Here is a 6,627-nt window from a genome sequence, read left to right as displayed (position 1 = left end):
TCTCTCCAATGTCTCTCTCTAATGTCTCTCTCTAATGTCTCTCTAATGTCTCTCTCCAATGTCTCTCTCTAATGTCTCTCTCTAATGTCTCTCTCTAATGTCTCTCTAATGTCTCTCTCCAATGTCTCTCTCCAATGTCTCTCTAATGTCTCTCTCTAATGTCTCTCTCTAATGTCTCTCTCTAATGTCTCTCTAATGTCTCTCTAATGTCTCTCTCTAATGTCTCTCTCTAATGTCTCTCTCCAATGTCTCTCTAATGTCTCTCTCTAATGTCTCTCTAATGTCTCTCTAATGTCTCTCTCTAATGTCTCTCTCTAATGTCTCTCTCTAATGTCTCTCTAATGTCTCTCTAATGTCTCTCTCTAATGTCTCTCTCTAATGTCTCTCTCTAATGTCTCTCCAATGTCTCTCTAATGTCTCTCTAATGTCTCTCTCTAATGTCTCTCTCTAATGTCTCTCTCCAATGTTACTATATAATGTCTCTCTAATGTCTCTCTCTAATGTCTCTCTCTAATGTCTCTCTCTAATGTCTCTCCAATGTCTCTCTCCAATGTCTCTCTCTAATGTCTCTCCAATGTCTCTCTCTAATGTCTCTCTCCAATGTCTCTCTCTAATGTCTCTCTCCAATGTCTCTCTCCAATGTCTCTCTCCAATGTCTCTCTCTAATGTCTCTCTCCAATGTCTCTTTCTAATGTCTCTCTCCAATGTCTCTCTCTAATGTCTCTCTCTAATGTCTCTCTCCAATGTCTCTCTCCAATGTCTCTCTCCAATGTCTCTCTCTAATGTCTCTCTCCAATGTCTCTCTCTGTCTCTCTCCCCAACCCCGTTATTCAGAAACGCTTATCTCACCACAGCAGCAGAATCAAAGGCAGCAAATGAACAGAAAGGTATTTAATCTCTCAGAAAGACCTCGTTCTGGTGACTGCAGGATTTATGAAACCACAATTCATAATTACAGCTTTTATAGCTGCATAAACTTATGCTACCTTGTAATCTCATGGTTACACACATAGCAATTTAAAAACCATAGTTATGCTTTGGCTTTGTTTGTGTCAGAGGTTCTGACTTTCTGAAAACACAACTGTCATTTTCACTGGTTGTTCACTACAGCAGTCACTACAGTAGTCAGTACAGTAGTCAGTACAGTAGTCAGTAGAGTAGTCAGTAGAGTAGTCACTACAGCAGTCACTACAGTAGTCACTACAGTAGTCAGTAGAGTAGTCAGTACAGCAGTCAGTGGAGTAGTCAGTACAGTAGTCAGTACAGTAGTCACTACAGTCGTCAGTGGAGTAGTCAGTACATTAGGCAGTGCAGTAGGCAGCACAGTAGTCAGCACAGCAGTCACTACAGAAGTCACTACAGTAGTCAGTACAGTAGTCACTACAGTAGTGTCAGTACAGTAGTCACCACAGTAGTGTCAGGACAGTAGTCAGTACAGCAGTCAGTACAGTAGTCAGTACAGTAGTCAGTTCGGCAGTCAGTACAGTAGTCAGTACAGCAGTATGTTCAGTAGTCAGTACAGTAGTCAGTACAGCAGTCAGTACAGCAGTATGTGTCAGTACAGTAGTCAGTAGTCATCACTACAGTAGTCACTACAGTAGTCAGTGAGGTAGTCAGTACAGTAGTCAGTACAGTAGTCAGTACAGTAGTCAGTAAAGCAGTCACAACAGTAGCTCAACTCTAACAGAAATGACTGTGGAGGAAAATACTGTTCCATACATTATTAATCCAGAGGTGTATTTAGCTCTAAAGCAGTATCCACATCCATCAGATGTAGTGATCATAATACTGAACAGAAATATAAACCCAATGTGTAAAACATCCCAGAAATGTCTCTCAAATTTTGTGCACAAATTTGTTTAAATACCTCTTAGTGAGCATTTCTCCTTTACCAAGATAATCCATCCACCTGACAGGTGTGGCATATCAAGAAGCTTATTAAACAGCACGATCATTACACAGGTGCACCTGGTGCTGGGGACATCGCAGCGCTTGAGGCGTCACTACAGACCCGTTTTCAATCCCAGGATGTGTCACAGCCGGCCGTGACCGGGAGACCCATGAGGCGGCGCACAATTGGCCCAGCGTCGTCCGGGTTAGGGGAGGGTTTGGCCGGCCGAGAGGTGCAAATCGAGGTGAGGGCGATGAAGATGCTTTTGGCGGTTGATCTGCTTCTGTTCTGTGGGAGAGAGAATAATCTCACTAGGTCAGGTTTAATATCCTGACCTAGTGAAATATACATGGAGGAGGTTTAATATCCTGACCTAGTGAAATATACATGGAGGAGGTTTAATATCCTGACCTAGTGAGATATACATGGAGGAGGTTTAATACCCTGACCTAGTGAGATATACATGGAGGAGGTTTAATATCCTGACCTAGTGAGATATACATGGAGGAGGTGTAATATCCTGACCTAGTGAGATATCCATGGAGGAGGTTTAATACCCTGACCTAGTGAGATATACATGGAGGAGGTTTAATACCCTGACCTAGTGAGATATACATGGAGGAGGTTTAATATCCTGACCTAGTGAGATATACATGGAGGAGGTTTAATATCCTGACCTAGTGAGATATCCATGGAGGAGGTTTAATATCCTGACCTAGTGAGATATACATGGAGGAGGTTTAATATCCTGACCTAGTGAGATATACATGGAGGAGGTTTAATACCCTGACCTAGTGAGATATACATGGAGGAGGTGTAATATCCTGACCTAGTGAGATATACATGGAGGAGGTTTAATATCCTGACCTAGTGAGATATACATGGAGGAGGTTTAATATCCTGACCTAGTGAGATATACATGGAGGAGGTTTAATATCCTGACCTAGTGAGATATACATGGAGGAGGTTTAATATCCTGACCTAGTGAGATATACATGGAGGAGATTTAATATCCTGACCTAGTGAGATATAGATCGAGGGGGCTTGATTGAGCTCGTCGTCTTGACTACTTTGTCATTCTCTCTGACACCAAAAGTTGACATATATATTACTCTTACTGAGAGGATATTGGAAATGTAATCAAAGCCTATTGGATGACAACTTGTTTTTAACTAGGACAGAATCATTTATAACTGTCATGGGTGTCGTAGGGTGTAGACCAAAACGCAGCGGGAAAATGTATACTCATCTTCTTTTATTTAGGACAAAGGAGGAAAACCAAAACATATACAAAAATACAACGACGATTAACAGTCCTGTAAGGCATGAAGCTATACACGGAAACAATCTCCCACAATTCCCAAAACAAACACACCTAAATATAGGACCTTCAAATCAGAGGCAACGATAGACAGCTGCCTCCAACTGAAGGCCCCAACACCAATTAACTAAACATAGAAATACAAACGACTAGACTGAACATAGACCTAAACTAACATAGAACAATAACCAAAACCCTGGACTAATAAATCAAATACCCCTCTACATACATAACCACCCCGAACCATATAAACCAAATACCCCCTCTACATGAACACATACACAAACACACCCTGAACCACATAAAACAAATACCCCCTGCCACGTCCTGACCAAACTATAAGAACAAATAACCCCTTTACTGGTCAGGACATGACAGTACCCCCCCCCCCCCCAAAGGTGCAGACCCCGGATGCAACTTACAAGAAAAACTACAAAAATAAACCCCTAAACTAAAGGGAGGGAAGGGAGGGTGGCTGCCGTCACCGACGGCTCCCGTGCTACACCCCCCCTCCCCAAACCTCCTACAGTGGAGGTGGCTTAGGCTCAGGCCTTAGGCCCCTACCTGACCAAACCACCCCCACTGAATACCTCTGCCTGAGGCCCTTCACTCTAGACCCTGGACTGGACTCTGGGAGCTCTGGACTGTAGGGCGACTCTGGGAACTCTGGACCGCGGGACGACTCTGGGAGCTCTGGACCGCGGGACGTCTCTCCTGGTTCCGGACACTCTGGACGAGGCACTGTCGCCGGAAGATCTGGACGAGGCACTGTCGCCGGAAGATCTGGACGAGGCACTGTCGCCGGAAGATCTGGACGAGGCACTGTCGCCGGAAGATCTGGACGAGGCACTGTGGCCGGAAGATCTGGACGAGGCACTGTCGTCGGAAGATCTGGACTGGGCTGATGCACTGGAAGCCTGATGCGTGGGGCTGGTAGTGGAGGTACCAGCCTGGGCACACGCACCTCAGGGCTAGTGCTGGGAGCAGGACCAGGACATACTGGACTGGGCTGATGCACTGGAAGCCTAGTGCGTGGGGCTGGCTTGGGATGTGCCCGACTGGAGACACGCACCTCACGGCTAGTGCGAGGAGCGGGAACAGGACGAGTTGACTGGGCTGACGCACTGGAGGCTTGGTGCGTGATGCTGGTTCTGGATGTGCCAGACTGGAAACACGCACCTTAGGGCTAGTGCGAGGAGCAGGAACAGGACGAGTTGGACCGTAGAGGCGCACTGGCGGTCTCGAGCCCAGGACTGGCACCGCCCATACTAGCTGGGTGCCCAATTCCCCCTGGCAAATGCAGGGCACTGGCACTGCGCACACCGGCCTGAAAATACTTGGCCTCGCCACAGTACACCTTAACCCGAAGCACGGGACCTGTCCAGTCATAGGTTGCTTAACAAAAGCATGGGGATTTGGCTTGGGGCTTAATCCTCGCCCAGCCAAACTACCCGTGTGCCCCCCCAATTTTTTTGTTATTGGGGCTGCCTCTCCAGTTTGAACGCCAACCATGTACCCCTGTAACATTCCCGGTCCTCTTTCACCTTCCTCCATCGGCCCACTCCGGCTTTAATCTCCTCCCAGGTCCATGACTCCCAACAGTCCATCTGTTACTGCTCCCTCCTCCGCGGCTTGGTCCGTGTTTGGTGGGAGATTCTGTCACGGGTGTCGTAGGGTGTAGACCAAAACGCAGCGGGAAAATGTATACTCATCTTCTTTTTTATTTAGGACAAAGAAGGAAAACCAAAACAAACACGTATACCAAAAACCACAACAACGATTACCAGTCCTGTAAGGCATGACGCTATACACAGAAACAATCTCCCACAATTCCCAAAACAAACACACTCCTAAATATAGGACCTTCAATCAGAGCCAACGATAGACAGCTGCCTCCAACTGAAGGCCCCAACACCAATTAACTAAACATAGAAATACAAACGACTAGACTGAACATAGACCTAAACTAACATAGAACAATACCCAAAACCCTGGACTAATAAATCAAATACCCCTCTACATACATAACCACCCCAAACCATATAAACCAAATACCCCCTCTACATGAACACATACACAAACACACCCTGAACCACATAAAACAAATACCCCCTGCCACGTCCTGACCAAACTATAAGAACAAATAACCCCTTTACTGGTCAGGACGTGACAATAACTGACTTGTTCCGACATAACACAGGTACAGCAGATCCCCTTATTGTATGGGACACTTTTAAATCTGCCTTCAGAGGCCATGCAATTCAATACTCATCTCTAAAACAAAAGCAATCTAGGTCAAAATAATCCATATTAACAAACGAACTGGGAGGACTAACAGTACAGATACAGTGGCTTTGGAAAGTATTCAGACCACTTGACTTTTTCTACATTTTGTTACATTACAGCCTTATTTTAAAATGGATTAAGTGTTTTTTTTATCCCTCATAAATTTACACACAATACCCCATAATGACAAAGCAAAAACAGTTTTAAATTTTTTTTTTGCAAATTTATACAAATAAAAAAAACGTAAATATCACATTTGCATAAGTATTCATCTCTGCAGATCCTCTCAAGCTCTGTCAGGTTGGATGGGGAGCGTTGTTGCACAGCTATTTTCAAATCTCTCCAGAGATGTTCGATCGGGTTCAAGTCCGGGCTCTCTCAACGACATTCAGAAACTTGTCCGGAAGCCAATCCTGTGTTGTCCTGACTGTGTACTTAGGGTCGTTGTCCTGTTGGAAGGTGAACCTTCGCCCCAGTTTGAGGTCCTGAGTGTCCTGAGTGCTCATCAAGAATCTCTCTGTACTTTAATTCGTTAATCTTTGCCTCGATCCTGACTAGTCTCCCAGCATGATGCTGCCACTTCCTTGCTTCACCGTAGGGATTGTGCCAGGTTTCCTCCAGACGTGACACTTGGCATTCAGGTCAAAGAGGCCAATCTTGGTTTCATTAGACCAGAGAGTCTAGTTTCTCATGGTCTGAGAGTCTTTAGGTGCCTCTTGGCAAACTCCAATTGGGCTGTCATGGGCCTTTTACTGAGGAGTGGCTTCCATCTGGCCACTCTACCATAAAGGCCTGATTAGTTGAGTGCTGCAGAGATGGTTGTCCTTCTGGAAGGTTCTCTCATCTCCGCAGAGGAACTCTAGAGCTCTGTCAGAGTGAGTGATTGACTGCATCATTACTTGTCTTTGTGAGAGGTATTGACATGTTAAAAGCACCGAGCTGTCTGTTCAAACAACTCCCACACATCTCACACACCCATGCATACCCCACAAGACATGCCACCAGAGGTCTGTTTAAACTACTGGCACACAGCTCAGACACCCATACATACCCCACAAGACATGCCACCAGAGGTCTGTTTAAACTACTGGCACACAGCTCAGACACCCATGCATACCCCACAAGACAT

This window comes from Salmo salar, chromosome 15 (assembly GCF_965601325.2).
Source record: "Salmo salar chromosome 15, fSalSal1, whole genome shotgun sequence".
Lineage (NCBI taxonomy): Eukaryota > Metazoa > Chordata > Actinopteri > Salmoniformes > Salmonidae > Salmo > Salmo salar.
The sequence above is the reverse complement of the archived record's forward strand: the minus strand, read 5'-3'. Positions refer to the sequence as shown.